Here is a 16,468-nt window from a genome sequence, read left to right as displayed (position 1 = left end):
TGCGTTGCAAAGTGCACTAACTTTGTTCCTAAGGGCTATCTTCAAGTCACATCACTTGTCGTCAGCCTTGACCACTGCATAATCTGTAATATAATATTATAAAAAAATATATATATAAAACATTATCATATAGTCTATCTATTGTCCCTTTATAATCTATACAAATGCAAACGGTTCATATCACATATTCACCGGATTTGAGACCATATTCACTGGAGGTACCCCTTCTGGAAATCCTGGATCTGCTGCTGTCCACCCCCCCCCCCCTTCTATATAGATCTATGACTATAGTGTGGAAACTGGACAAGCTTGAACTATGCAGGACGAGTAACCCCCCCCCCCCCCGATCTTTTTTTTTTAATTTGACCGCTAAGGCCTAGGTTTTGTTTTGGAATATAGGCCTAGCTATAATTTTCAGAAAATTGTAAAGTCAACTTTACTTTGAAAAACTATCCTTCCATACTACATAAACTGAAATAGTTTCATCTGCTGCAAAATAAAGAAATCTTGGGCATTACTTTAACTTACCATGTTGTGATGATCACAAGAACTTTACGTACACCCGGCCCAAAACGTCTGGACATGCCGTTCTTGCAGGATGTCACCTTCCTTATATATTCCGTGATTCTGGACTCCGGTCCTCATTCCACTCAACCACGGAATATTTAGCAATTTATGCAAAATAACCTCCGAAATATTGCGACAGTCTAATCACTTTGAAAATGGCAGCGTCACACATTCAACCAATCAAATTTGAGAGCTACAGATTTTGGAACTTCGACCAATCGCGTGAAAGTACGAAGACGGCCGAAAATTCTAGTCTTGTATTTATCTTTCGTAAATATGCTGTTATTATCTCGTTTGTTTAAATTTTCTGCTATTAGAAACTAATTCATAATTCATAGCTGTTTTTTTAAAACAAATACTAAGATTGTAATAATTTAAAATTGATTACGGAGTCACCCGAACTCTATCTACAGTCACTTCCGCTTCCATATTTTGAAATCGTCGATCTGTGAACATTGTGAGGAAAGGAAAGCAAAACAATGGGAGAAACACGTGGAGAGTATACAATCTATTTTGTGGACAACTTGTTAAAGGCTCCTAGAGTATTCTTATGGGGTATGCGACGTGTATAACACTGGAAGAAGCAGTCCTACCAAACTTGAAAAGCCACGAGGTCGAGTGGTAATGGCGCGCCCGTGCCGATGAACTTGCACGTTGTTTTCACAATCGGTATGCATTTTTCTTATTCGTTTTCTTTAATATTATTATTTGATAAATCCTATAATTGCGTATTTGAGAAATAGATATTTATTTTTCAAAGTGACTTGTGGTAAAATCGCACCTGATAGTTGCCCGATGATGATCAATGTGAAATAATATATCGTTGTTTAAGTTCATAAATTTTAGTTGTTTTTGTTTTCATGTGACCAATTCTATCATAGGTTTTCCCAACTGCCGACTATTCCTTGTCAGATAATCCTGAAAATCCGGGAGATATAGCATAGCCTATCTAACTTTGAAGTTTGAGGAAGCAGACTGACTTTGAAGACGACAATGATGTTGATTGAATAATACCAGGATGCAGCATTGCAGAAAGTAATGACGGTAAACGTAATTCAATTCTTTAACTTGAAATATTCAATTTATGACCTTTAATAAACCCAAGTAACTGTTGATAGAGTATGTCCACAAAAAATAATAATAAGCATGTTACAATCACAGACACCTAAAATTTTAACAGTAAGTTGCATGTATTCATTTATAGGGAGGGGTGTGATATATGTTTTTTCAATCTATGGCATTATTTGTAACTTAAGGATAAAATTTCAGGTGCCTGTGTTACAGTTTTAAAAAAAAATTCTTTCATTAGAGGACATTGAAGATATATATATATATATGCCCCTGCGGTTGAATTTAAAAAAACAAAATTAACTCGGTGAACCTGTAGATCAAAGTGTCAGACATCTTTAGAATGAATTGTATGAACAACAATGCTGCACATCAGCATACTTTTGTTGAAGTGCTAACACGCTTCGTAAAGCATGCTGGTATAAAACAGTAACAAGTAAAGTTCATGCCCTCATTTATTTTTGAAAATGAATTAATTTTTTTTGAAAATTAAAATTGCAGAGAAAATGTTCAATTTCAGTTGATTTCTTGTGTTTCATTTTCAGGTATCTGACATGTCTTATGCCAATCAATTCCTCCAGAAGATGACACAAACTTTAAATTATGGAAGTTGCGAGCAAGAATTTTTCAAGGGAATGTCAGATGGAGAAGAAACATCAGTCAACAAGACAGTGTAAAATGATAAAGTATCTGTAATAGGTGCTTACCATATTCTGCCTATTGTGGATTCAGTGATGGTTTTTCAAACGAACTATGCTCATCAACCAAATGTCCTTAAAATTTGTGGAGTGCAGAGCCACTTTCAGGCGAGACAGTAGTGTGGTTCATTTTAGTGGACATGATTTTAGACGAGATGTGCTTTGTGAAACTTGAAACATTGTTCATTCATCATAGTGTAATGAGAACTGTTGTGGTCCATCATTCTATGCTTTAGTGAAGTAATGGAGATAATGTGAAGTACATGTGTAAATGCTCATATTCTGCACAACATATTTTTCAGTGACATTATTTCTTTGAGACCAAGCTCTGGACAGTTGATAGCCATTTATGTGTAGGACTTTATTTATTTTTCTGTGTGTGCAATAGCAACTGCCACTTGCAGTAAACCCAAACAAAGTGGAGAAATAATTTGTTGAGTTCAGAGATTACAATTTTTATTGTGTTATTTTGATGAGAAGATAGTATTAATAAGGTACAATGGTACATTGTATCTTATTGAAAAGCTTATTTAAGAGTTATCAGTAGAATTAGACTGCATGACAATTATTAGAATGGGAAACCTAGATGAAGTCAAAAGAAACTATACTGTATTTTACAGACTGTCCTGGAAATATCATGCAATAAATAATGTCTCCAGTGTTATTTAGAAGTATACTTCCTTATTATTTCATTATGCATGCAACTGATAAAGTTGTCTAAACTTAAAAGTTTGAAATCTTTACTGTGATGTTCAGAAGCTAAATCTTGCATCATGTTTTCCACAAGTTATAAGTTTTATATTTCAATTTAAAAATTAGTCAATTTTTATACAATGAAAATCACTGGGAAATTTTTTTAAGTCCAATTATAATACAAAATTAATACATATAAAATCAAAGATTTGGATTAAAAATGACTAAGTTAAAAAAAATACAATTATAATACAGTGAAAATGACTAAGTTTAATTTTGATACAAAAATAATATGCTTGAAAAAAAACTAAGTCCCTAAAAATACAAAAATAATATATTGAAAATAATCTAAGTCCAAAATGATACAAAAATAATACCCTTTAAAAAATCAAAGTCAGAATTTAATATAAAAATGAGTTACCCATTTTTTTTGTGATACAAAAATAATATATTTTTTTTGTATTATTTCAAAAAAGTACAAAAATGACTGTATTAATAATATATTAAAAATATACTTTTATGTATTATTTTTCCATATGGGTGACTGGTTGTCTCACGAATAATTGTTGTATATAATTAATGACACTTATTCTTGATGACTAAAATTAAAATATTACATTATTGTAAGAAGCACTAATATGGTAATATTTGAAGAAAAAAAGTGAGAATGAATTATTGACTCTCGAAACAGTGTATATATGTAAATTGTACATAATCCTATGCAAATGCACCTTTTTATACATTACCATATCTGCACAGTGTAAATATCACTTGTCAAAAGGATGATTGAAATATTCTGTGATGGACCTAATGTCAATGTCTCTGATTTACAAGTATCACAGTGTCTGTTGAAAATGATTCCAAAGAACAACTATCACAACACAAGAATTACACATGCATGTATATCTTTATGTATATCTTTGTTATATAGTACTAGTATTTCAATGTGGGATCCTTTGTTTGTAAAACGTGAATGTAAGTATCATTATCAGGTCTTTGAACTCAAACAGTTCTATAAATTTAAACTTCAACAATTTATAATACTTAATAAGCATATTGACCATTTACTTTCTTTATGTGTACACCTGGATAGAGAAACTTTTTTTCAGAAGTGTCAACTCAAATGTCATCTTAGGTGACACATTAATTTATAATATTCTTACAAGTTTTCTTTTTTTTGCTATATTATGACACTAATTATTTCCATGACTAATATACTTACTTTCTGACAACATCTATATCCAGATCACAATTTTCTATGTAAATTAAACTCCAACTAGTCATGTCAATGCACTGAACTTGAAAAACTTAAATCTTTCATTTCAATAAAATTTAAAATTCTTAAAACTCACTTTCATACTTCGATTGCTGCAGCCTGACTACACAGCCAAAGGTTAGAATGCAATCACCTGTTGATTTGGTGTTATGTCCCATTTAAATGTCTATTCTCATTCACACCTACTTGCTTGGCTTCCATGACAAATGGGAACACCTATATCCATTTTTTCCCTAAACCCTGTCCAAAATAGTGGGCCCTGGAGGGCCTTGTTCTAGTTCCTAGTATCTGATTGAGACAGAAGGTTTGGAATACATCAGTATTATTAAGGTGTTGGGTAATTGATTTAGATAACCATTGATTATGTCACACCAATTCAATATTACAGCATGACAGCTGAAAGTTTCTTACCTCCAAGAACCATATGAAAACAAAAGATGAATGTGTCCGTGATGAGCAAGATAGTCCGATCTCACTGAACTGACACACACTATTTCCTTGTACATTCATTGTCTTTGTTATGTAAATAACATATGATAAATATGCACGACCGTTAAAAGAAACAATACTTACCTGGCCATTATGTTAAAAAGTGCAGACTTTTTAGACATCATGTTAATATAATTATCATAATCTCCGTGGTGACTTAATACCTCTTGCGTTAGGTTGTGTTATCAGTTACGAATGTCCGTTTGGAATCCCTTCTCTCTCCAAAGAGGCCAACAAAGTCTAACATTGGACTATAATACCCATCTAGATTACTTTTGCTTAAATACCTCCGTGTATTTTATGAGGCAAATGTCTTTTCTATTTCATGTGCTTTTTCAGCTAATAACCCAAATGAATCTATACCCACTCTTACCTTTCAGTGGCCCTGGGTTTAAATACTCAATTTGCTAATCCTGATCACTTTTATTAGGCTACAGTTGATTGTTATTGGAGTCAACAAACTCCAGTATTTCACACGAAACTTAGACATTCTGGCCAAAAATCAAGACCCATTATTGAGCAATAAAACAGGAATAAAACCAAAACAGGACTCCCAGAACTCAATGAAGCATTCAGATTTTACATGTATATCCTGACATAAATCTTTCGTCTCCATTAACTATCAATGTTGATTGTTTGTATTCTACTGGTGACAAGTCAGCTCCTTTCTATATAGTACAATACGGTTCCAATCCTCATCATAAATGTTTTCTGCTGATGGCACATTCATCATTCTTACAATTGTCAGTGCATGGTCAGTGAACGTGCATGGAAATTGGCAGAAATCTAAATGTTTTTTTTTAATCTTTTGATGAATAAAGTTTAGCTAGTTGTTATACCTTACTACTGACATTAAGGGAATCATATTTTTGACCTGTTGCGTTGTTCTCTCATTAAACAAAATGTCTTAATGTTATGAGTAGCTACTGTGGAATGTAAAAAAACTAAGGTGGAATGGGAAAGCGCTCCTGTCCACATGATGAAACGCCAAATTAGTTTGACATGACACCTATGCATTATACCAGTTTCTAGATTTCATATATTACAAATGAAGCTGTTAATGTTGTATATCTATTGTATACTTTCACATTGATCAAGTTTGGTTAATGTATATTATTGAATTTGTAAAAAAGTAATTCATCGTTGATACATATCATGCATCATTTGAGTGGTGGAACGGAATTCTAAGATGAAAAACATTAAATAAGTCAAACAATATGTGCTATTCATGCAAGCTTTTTGACATTTTCCTTCATGGTTAAAAATGTCATCTTATACTATATATCAAGATTTGAAATGAAAAGAGGGCAAAAAACATACTTATTCAGTTATTGTGCAATTTTGAAATCTTAAATACATGTTATTTGGAAGTCTGTTTGCTCTCAAGGTCGCAAGTAATATGTACTGTAAACAAGAGGACTATATAAACAGAAATTGATATTGATGGATAGATGGTATCAGTACACTGCAGGAAGGAGACCCCGGGTCTCTACAATGCACCAAAGCTGGCTTAAGCAGTGAGTGGCCTGGTGTCCATGTCTTGGGATGCTGTAATAAGCTGACATAATTGGACATAACACTGACAATCTTGAATGATTGATAAGTTGTAGCCTCAATGAATTTAGCCCTTGTGATTGATGTGTGTAAGGGCTCTGAACAAAACCACTATTTCCTTTCCTAATTGCAATGGTAGGGTATTGTAATTAATCATTGTATCTGTCTGGCAATGATACCTAGAATTTCATTTTTCAATTAAAGTGAATTGGGTGATGATGGCTATTAAAGCAACCTGTCTTAAGTATGTTGCTTTAATTAGAAACTTGCTGCATTTTAGATACAGAATTTTCCATCATTCAGCAATTGAATTATTAAATCGTTTAATTTTGTTCCCGTTTTCCCGGTGAAAGAAAGACTAAGGAGATTGTTGAAAGTGAGCTCTCTTGGTTAATATGTTATAATCTGTATCAATATTTGAGGATATCTTTAAAAGAGAGTCCTTGTGTCGGGTGTTAAATGGTTTTTAGTCTTCTTTTCTGTCAAGTGTAAGGGATTACAAAGCGGGTAGCGGTATAATAACAGGTTACGTACCTAAATCTTATTGCGTGGCAGAATCCTCTAGCAAACAGAATCAATCTTAATCCATCTTAACCTTTTACAATAAATGCTGCTCTAAAGAAAATGTAAATACTGTCCAGATAATTCTATAGGGGAGGTAACATTTCTTGCTACCAGCTATTGGTACTAAAGAAAAATGTGTCATCAGTAATAACAAAAGGTGGTAGATAAGTTCTATACAAGTTATAATTGAATAATTCAAATACTTTTCATTGGATGCTACTCAATTTCATTCTGTGTAAGGGAGCGAGATATGAGATAGGCTGTAATTTGTTGGTTTAAAATTGATGGTCAAATTTGGTTATGTTACAAAAACAACAAGCAAATCACATGGCTCTACCATCATGCATGCCATATAGCTTAAACGGTACTGTCATTTCTAAAATGCGTTTACTTAAAAATCAATCTTGAAACCAGCAGGGCATTGCATGGAAATTTTAAAAAATTGGAGACATGTGACCTTTGATAACCTTGCACTGAAAACAAATTCAGATGGATATGTGCACTTAAAAATTTATGAGCTACATGATGAAATCAAGCAAAGACCCACCATCAATGGAATTACACATGCTCCACATGATTCCCTAATCATATTTTCATCAGTCACAAATGGACATTGGCAATACTCATAAAATTTTACATTGTATTTCTCCTGGGTTATAGAAGTGAGGAGATGGTCAATTGAAGTGTGTATTATCTTTTTTGTCATATCTCGAGTCAAAAGAACTTCTCCAACAGCTACCTGCCTTCAGGTGAAATAAATTGACAGTCTGCATGGTCACTGTCCAGTTTTGACCTTTGTCTATCTGCCTTAGATCATAAAACCCTAGGAATACTCCCAGAGAATGGAGCACATTATGTAGAGTAATTCAGACTAGCTTGTGAAATTTCCATGCATTATGTTAATTATTTTGCTACTGGACAATATCTTCTGGCTACAATTTTATTGCCTTATATGGACATTTTAATAAATCTAGGGTTAGCAGTTGTCTGATACAGCAGATGTAGAATGTTTGCCCTTTGTTTCCAGTTCAATTCCATCTATTAAAGTAACACCCCCCCAAATTACTCATACAATTCCCCTATTCATAAAAAAAACCTGAAAGTCATCTGAACACCCAGCTTATCCATGGACAAAATTGGCTTTAGGGGTGTTTTGATTAATGACTGCTTCAATAGTATTTGGCTCTAAAGCTTATCAAAATACTTTACAACAATTTCTGTTCTTGAAGTCTGAATGAAACGACGGTTGCAGTATTGTTTGTAGTCCAAGATGGGTATAGGACTGAAGCTTGTGCAGTATGTGCACACCTACAACATTCACACCTGGTCTCTGCTGTGGTATAATTTACAATGCTCTTCTACGACTAAGAATCAATACAGGTGGATTACAGTGAATGTGTAGATCTGCCCAGTACTGTAGAGTTTCACATGATATGTGTCTACAAATTTGCATTGATCCTCATTTTTCTGCAGGTTTATGAATGATTCATAGACTTTTATTTCCTGAGGCCATTAATAATATTCTCAAGCCACTGCTTCGAAATGAATTGATGACGTATTCAATATTTAAAAATACATAATACACACTTATGATATACCAGCAGTCATTTTACTACAGTGTCTGGGGAAAATACATGTATTATATCTTAAATAAATAATTTAATCATAATAACCATATACCGTATATTGCGGTTTAAGTACAAGTAAGCTAATTAATATTCTTTGTTATTCTAAACCTATCCTAAATATGGATGACGGATTAAAAAAGAAAATTGTCCCATTTTCTTTTCCTTTGGAAACACAATCTCATGCTAGAATTAAAGCATATGATTGATGGAGAATTATGATTGAGTGGATACACAGATGTACCCTAACCCAATCTGTTTTAATATTCATTGTGATAATAGGGAGGTCTGAAATTCTTGATATGTTGCCCAAAAGTTTAATCTGCTCTTCACTTGTATATTAAATATGGGTAAATATTTCTCTGCTGATGACTTAAAACAGTCTGCTGTGTAGTTATTACATCACAAAAACTTTAAAACTGATGGACACAATATATTTTGAAGAACTTACCAGAATCTGTACTACAAGCCTCATAACAGAGTACTCCACATTGCAATGATTTGAAAATGCCACTGACAGAAAAATATATGGTTGTAGTAGAGTGAAAATACCAGGATCGCAAATCAATATTTCTTTATAAAGACATCAGCAGTTTCAGCACCTGCTCTTAATGGCACTGAACTGAAGACATAGACATACATATGTTGTATTAGAATTCCTAGATCAATACTGTAAAATTACCGGCATCCCTGTTTGGAGATCCTGAGTTACATCTGAATGGGTCACAGATTATAGGTGTACTAACAGTGGGGATCAATGGAAGGCTTGGTAAAAAAACTAATGAGGCACTTCAGAAAGGTCTATAGCTAAATATAGGCATAATGATCTGCGGAGACGGATGTACTGTATAGAATGACAGAGGTGTCATGCTGAATAGTGTGCATGACACTGGGCCATTTCTTGTTATTTGTGGCCATATCTCGTCTTTTTAAAAGATGCTGTGATAACGTGCACTCTTGAAACGAGAATTTAAAGAGATTAATTTGTTAATGAAATAGCAGGTCGTATTGGGATCTTGCAGCTTATCTGGTAAATATCACTGCACATGCTTTCTTTTGTTTGTTCTCAATAGTTATTGTTATTGGTTATAATCCTAAAGGAAAATACAGACTGCAAACAAATAAATTTTCTATACAATTCAAATTAAGCTTTTGTTAAAGGTATTTAAGAAAAACACATTTAGATTGTTATGTATGAGACTCTTATCAAGACTTACCTGTATTTTATACAAAATTGGACAACTTCTACTTTACCAGAGAATATATGATATTCTGCAGAGACTTTGAACACACACCTTCCACCCTGGTTACTAACATGTCATCCATTTCCCAGCAAAAGCCAATTGCAGTCAGTGTTAAAATTCTTTGCCATTCAGAGGCTGTTTATCAAACTGTTATTTTGAGGGATAATGAATCATTTTAACAGAATGAATAGTTCTTAGCAGGCTTTGAACATGCAGGAATTTTTGAAGAGAAATGTCAATTGTAATTTCTTCGCATGTTAACTGCTGGGTCACCCTGCAAGTTCTGCACATGAAGTCATCTGCTCATCAATGGATGATCACATTAGCGTCCAGCAGGGGCCCAGTGGCTGAAATTAACACTGTGAACACATGAAATTGTCAGGCACATAAGCTACCAACATAGTGTGAACTTTTGTCCCCTATCTTACTAGCCATGAACACCCTCATGCTATCTGGTATTTTACTCCTAATTTATTGGGGAGAAGGAGTCATTTTAAATAGTGTAGAAATAATTTTGTGAAGTTAAAATTGCAAACTAAGTTGCATGGATTTCAATTTTCTGTACAGGAATGGGTTCCCCAGATCTGTAGTTCAAATTAGCAGACTGAAAGAGTTTTAAATTGATCCAGATGTTTACAATAGGTGAAACTAAATAGAACAAATTACTTTGGCCTATTTTACTTGAAGCTGTTTTTATGTTTTGAGCAGCATGGTTCTTCCACGTTTTAGAATATTTCTCTTGGTCCCTATATGATTGGCCCAATTTGGATTTGTCTCACCTCATGTGGCATGTTCTGTTCTATAAAATTTCATCTTTTAGATTATGTGATGGTCAAGTGATATATCACAGCAGGATCTCTAATCAATAGTGTGTTTGCTTTATGATAGTTCTGTACACAAATGTGTATTCATATCCCATAAGTATGGACACGAGAACATGGTCGATATTGATAATCAACTGTTTCTGACAAAGCTGAATGGAGTTTCTGGGAAAATGTGAGATTTTACATTTTTACTTTTGAACACTATCATCTCACTTGACATTTTCAATCAAAATCGCATTGAAACCGGATGCGGTATGTCAAAAATACCTATTTTTTATAGAAATTCTAAACTTTATTTGATAAATTTTTATGGGCGCCACTCTTGAACCACGATGATATTTTATATACGGTTATATCGTTATCTGAGAAATATTGTGTATTAGTTTCGTGTTGGTTTACGTGCGGCGCCATATTTTATTTGATGATTTTGAATTCTTGAAACTTGCCTAGAATTTTCCGGATTACCGTTTTAAGTGGTTAAATTGGGCAAGAAATTTGATAGTTTAAATGTGTTTTGTCATGTTTCGAATCAAACAGTAATGAATTCAATGTTAATGTTGATTATCACATTATTTATCGAATCTCACTCGGGTTACGGTGATCGAAGATAGGGAATTTCCAATGCGATAAAAATAGATCCATATAAATATACTGGTTTCAAAGCTGTGAAATTATGAGACTTTGCTATGGTATTTTTTCTAATATTAGATGGATTAAGCAATTTCATGTACTTCACTTAAGGTTTCCTAAGTAAACATACGCACTAGGCCTAGTGAACACTTTCCAAAATCTTTGTTCCTCAGTTCCTGCATAAGGAATGACGTCGCCTGTCAAGCTGACGAAATTAGTCAGCTCTTCGTAACAATGGAGTTTAGGCTCACGGGGGTTTGCTCCAATCGGAACACGCTCGGCCTGTCGGTTACGGAATGGCCGAGTTGTTACGATTGGGGCTTGCTCTCATTAAAACAATACATGTATTGTAAACAATGCTTTATTTTAGCTAAAATATAATTATTTGATTAAAATATTGTTTTAAATGGTAGGAATTTAAACCCTGTAGTTTACTGTAACCATGGGAAAATCTGACGGGAGACAACTCTTTCAAGCTTCTTAATGGGGTGCCCTATGGGGAATTTTTAAGCAAATCTATAGGCTAATACCATCACAACTAGTTTTTCAAGGATAAATTCCTAGTAGGGAATGGTGTTATTAGAAATGAAAAGCAATTAAATCATTGAATTACAAATACATATTTCAAAACTAAAATGATATGCGGTAAAAATGAATAAATTAATTTAAACTGAATAAACATATAGATAAATCATAAATGTGGATAATTAAAAATACAAGGGTATAAGTACATACACAAGAACAATAGCTATCTAGTAGATAAAAAGAAATAAACACACAGTAGACAAATGAATAGTATAAATACTGTAGATAAAATAAATACAAAAGGGGGGGGGGGGGTCTCGGGGCCCGGTTGGACCTCTTGCTTTCGTCAGAAAATTGTGCTTTAAAAAGTACGAATAACACATTTTGAAGGTGACCCCACCCTTGAAAATCAAAACTAATGGTAGACCCCCCCCCCTCCTTTTAAAAAAAAAATCCTGGATCTGTCCCTGACATATCAAATAAATATAAACACACAAGAAGATAAATAATTTGACTAAATAAAAGCATACGGATAATAATACAAGAAGAAGAAAAAAACAGGAGTAAATAGATGAATGAGCGAATGGTTAATAAACATGAATATATTATAAAGTATATTAAACATGAATACATAAATGCATCCCCGATAAATAATAAAGATGTGTTAGTAGCATATTTAAATGGAAAATAAACAACAGAAATAATTCAAAGGCATGGGGATATGAACTTTAAAATGAGTACAGTAATGAAAGCCGATAATTTCTTTTATTATCATTATTATTACGATTATCATTTTTATTGTATTTTCATATAAATGACATCGGGCGTAAAAGTTATCGATAGTATTGTTGGTACTAATCTAATTTTATAATACACAACATATTTTGTAAACTTCATCCAACCCTGTTTCATAATGCTACTGGCTCTTTGTGTCTAGCATCTTTTTTCAATGACAGATGGGTGACATCTGTATTTATATACCGAAAGGTAGAAGTATATAGGAAAAATAATTGGTTTATATAATTCTCAATTTGACATCAGATAAAGTGTTAATCGGGGATATATGCATTTGCTCGATCAAGATATGGGGCTCACGGCGGTTGTGACCGGGCGACAGGGGATGCTTACTCCTCCTGGGCACCTGATCCCACCTCTGGTATATTCAGGGTTCGTGTTTGCACAACTCTATTTAGTATTGCTTATAGGAGTTATGAGATTGATCACTGTTCGTTATATTCGCCTTTCATGCATATGTTAATGTTTTTAGCAGAATCGTTATGTACCGAGATTCAATCTCTTCATGAAAAATAAATTGATATCAACATCAGTCTTGAAGTTCACAAAAACTTTTCCGAGACACTATCTATACTGTATCAATGTAGCCTAATGTCATCATGAATTTTGTTCTAGCCAGTAATTGAAGGCATAATTACCAGGGTGAATTTCAAACAGAGAGATATTGTAACGATTGAATGACAAACACAAATCGGACTCAAATGCAGAAAAACTCACATCATAGATTTTAAAAACCTAAGCAATTTATTTACCAAGAAAGTGCCTAAAAATTTTCTACAATTCAGGAGTTTCAGCGAGTTGGGCTAGAGTTTTAATGAACACGGCTACATTCTTCTTTTATTAATTCATTATGCACACCTTTCGTCAGTATTGATGTTTTCTCTTAATTGACCGATATACATATTCTAGCACTTGTGAGTTTATCATCTTTTGAAGCTCACTTGATACTTTTCAAATATTTTTATTAGAGATGTCATCGAGTATTCGACAATCACTCGGTCATACCGATCATGGACTATTTTTCACAGTCGAGTACTTGTTAGAATAGCTTTTTTAAATAATGTTCATAAATCCTTACAGCTATATCTCCCGAAAAGGGGGAGAATGTTCGCGACTGTGAATTAAAACTTTACCTCTCCGAAAACTCGTACCCTGATGGCATTAATCCAATTATTTGATGGCATTCCTAGCTGGTGAGTTTTTGTTCGTGCCTTCAGAGAGAATTTTTTTCATCGACTGGACAATTGGGAGACAAAACTTAGAAATAGGCTCTCGTCCAATATTTGTCGACCAAATTATTTTTGGTTTTGAACAAGAATATATTGTACATGCATTGGAAAAAAACCCTTATACATATGTTTACATGATTCTTTTTATGCCTGAGTATACGTACATTTTAATTGTTGCTTGTACAGCATTTCCGTATCAAATAAAAATTATCGTGGTGGATTAATTACGATTATCGACAGCCTTTCGTCCCCTGCCGTGTACTTGGCTATCAAGGTGCACCGAGGTATGACTCATGCATGAATTAGGTACACTTGTACCATATCAGTCCGTTTTTTGACTGTGTGATTGACTATCGCTCGACTAAAGCGTCCGAGTAAAATTGACATCCCTAAGTTTTATGTTCTGATGAATGTTTACATGTAACTATACTTGTCCAATTGAAACTTAAACTGGCATGTATATAAACAGTGTGATTCGATAAAATAACAGGTTTGTGATAATATTTTTTTTAAACATGATATTCATTAGTTATCTAATTTTATGTTACTCATATTTTTGTTCTTGAATTGCATTAATTTTTTTTTCTTAGGAAAGCATTGCCCCCTCCCCCGTAAATCCGCTAATGATTACAACACCCTTGTGGAATCTTTGTGAGAATGTCAACATATCAACTGAATATGAACGATACAACACTGGCATCCTCATTGCATTTCACAAGCTTACATGCAAAACACAATGCTTTTTCCATACAATGTCATATTTATTATCAAAATGAATACTCATTGTATCTGAAAATCCACGAGGAAATTTAATGAAGAACTTAATAATATTAAATGATACAGTTTTTTCTCCTTTACGCCATTCGGGTAAATATTGACTTCGTTAATTAACTACCTTAGCAATATAACGACGTCAAAATGACGTTACAATGTAAATGCATTCATTTCATTGCTATATTTAGAAGCCCGTAGAAAGAAAATGCGTAGAGGAAATCGGATAAAATTAATTGATTTAGAAAGCAAATTTTGTAGCCTTTTGACCCCCAAAAGATTTTAAATTTTGGAAACAGGGCCATTTTTCATGATTTCTGGCTTTAGTCCTTTATATAGAATGCTTTCTCTTCAGATTACTGAAATTTTAAAAGAAAAAGAGAGCAAAATATGGGTGAGAGAGAGAGAGAGAGAGAGAGAATGTATTATAAGTAAATACCATTCTTGAATAAAAAAAATCATTCATTTGCAGTAGAATTTTGATTGACAAGAGAGTACATGCATATCTTTATGATGATCATGATAAAAACAGATTTGTGCAATGATGACTAAAACCAGTATGCCAGACAGACAGACTTTTAAGATCATGTAGCCAGCCTAGTGTGAGAATCTACACAACCACAGATGACACCTGAACTATTGACTGTATTGTTCTAATCTTTTGATGTTGACTGGTGATAACAGACAGTGAATAATAAGTGTGTACATACCAGTGTGTCTCGTGGCTCCTCCAATAGTAGCTATAGACCAGCAGGTCCACGACCTGTCATCCACTAGTGTTTGGGGATTTGAGACTTATCTAATCATTATGTCTTCTTCTCCCACAAATTCCAAAACCAAACAATTGACTGATATTTAAATCATTAGTTTCCATTCTTCATGTAACAAGTCAGCAGTGAGGTACCTAGACACAGTGTGTGTTGGTATTTTTCCTTAATTACACGGTTGCTCTTTTTTTTTTTTTTGCCGATTCAGTATAAATGGATAACCTCTCTCCTAAGCACTGACAAACAACTTTATTGATCTTAGCAGAAGACAGCTAGGAAATGATCATGTGACTTATATTCACACAAATTTTAACAACTAGCTAGATATGAACAGGGCATTTTACAAGCACACACAAAATCTCTAGATTAAAAATGACAGCTGGAGGGACTTTCTCCATTATACCAAACTAACTGTGACAATTTTCACCACCTAGGCAGACTGAGTATGTAGTTGTTCATTTGCTTAAAAATTGAGAACTCTTTCCCAACTTGTATTCTGCATTTTGTATAACTTTTATTATACTGTATTGACTTTTAGATACACTTGCAAGAAATTCTTTTACATAGATAGAATGTAAAACTAATCAGAGTACTTATAGAATCTGAAGATCTTGAAAAATAAACACATTAAAACCATTGTGGTAGATCGTAGTGTAGTCTTACCAAAGTTCATTGGTCTTACATTTGAGAATATATGATTTTAGCAGTTTTACTTATGAGACATCATAGTACGCTTTAAAATTGCTTGAAATTTTATTACCCATAACTGGAAATACACGTTTTATAAAGGTTTTTTTTTTTTCGCATCCATTGCATTGAGTTAATTTAATTTACACCCTTTTCAAAGTTTGAAAATATCTAAGGCTCGCCCATTAGTTGTGGTTTAGACTTGAGCAAATATTTGTGAACATCAGTAAGTGCTTAATGTGTGTGCCACTGAAAAGATTGTAAAACCATCTATTTAATTTGTTACAGTAGTCCATCTAAAAGTAATGGTTTCAGAGCAATCAGGTGAACTTTTCGTGCCATACACTTTATCCAAACCATTATAAAATTCAAATCAAAGTTGTAAAACTCTGATTTATCATGCATCTATAAGAGACATTTTAAGATTTGATTGGCTGGCCAAACTATGGCAGCTAGTATGAT

General features: G+C 33.4%; 2 protein-coding genes and 1 long non-coding RNA gene across 9 annotated transcripts in view; 2 read left to right on the top strand and 1 right to left on the bottom strand.

Annotated features, from left to right (window-relative positions):
• LOC125679002 (leucine-rich repeat-containing protein 24-like) overlaps nt 1-15,714 on the bottom strand; it is a 23,781-nt gene extending 8,067 nt beyond the window's left edge. Inside the window, exons 1-2 of one of the 7 annotated variants that reach the window (XM_056157057.1) lie at nt 4,714-4,872; nt 4,379-4,590 (exon numbers count right to left, since the gene is read on the bottom strand). The gene's annotated coding sequence lies outside the window, so the exon portion shown is untranslated. Of the gene's footprint in view, nt 1-4,248; nt 4,646-4,713; nt 4,873-8,985; nt 9,278-15,262 lie in introns of those variants that run through there. The other 6 variants (XM_056157058.1, XM_056157061.1, XM_056157060.1 and 3 more) reach the window with 6 other exon arrangements.
• Nucleotides 1-16,468, top strand: part of LOC125663694 (protein YIPF5-like) — a 43,504-nt gene that overhangs the window by 23,968 nt on the left and 3,068 nt on the right. The window lies entirely within an intron of this gene.
• On the top strand, nt 355-2,997 carry LOC125678730 (uncharacterized). The gene is made up of 3 exons (XR_007371589.2): nt 355-1,236; nt 1,449-1,611; nt 2,181-2,997. It is a non-coding gene; the product is annotated as an uncharacterized LOC125678730 (long non-coding RNA).

Source organism: Ostrea edulis, chromosome 2 (assembly GCF_947568905.1).
Source record: "Ostrea edulis chromosome 2, xbOstEdul1.1, whole genome shotgun sequence".
In the NCBI taxonomy this organism is placed as follows: Eukaryota; Metazoa; Mollusca; class Bivalvia; order Ostreida; family Ostreidae; genus Ostrea; species Ostrea edulis.
The sequence above is the reverse complement of the archived record's forward strand: the minus strand, read 5'-3'. Positions and strand labels throughout refer to the sequence as shown.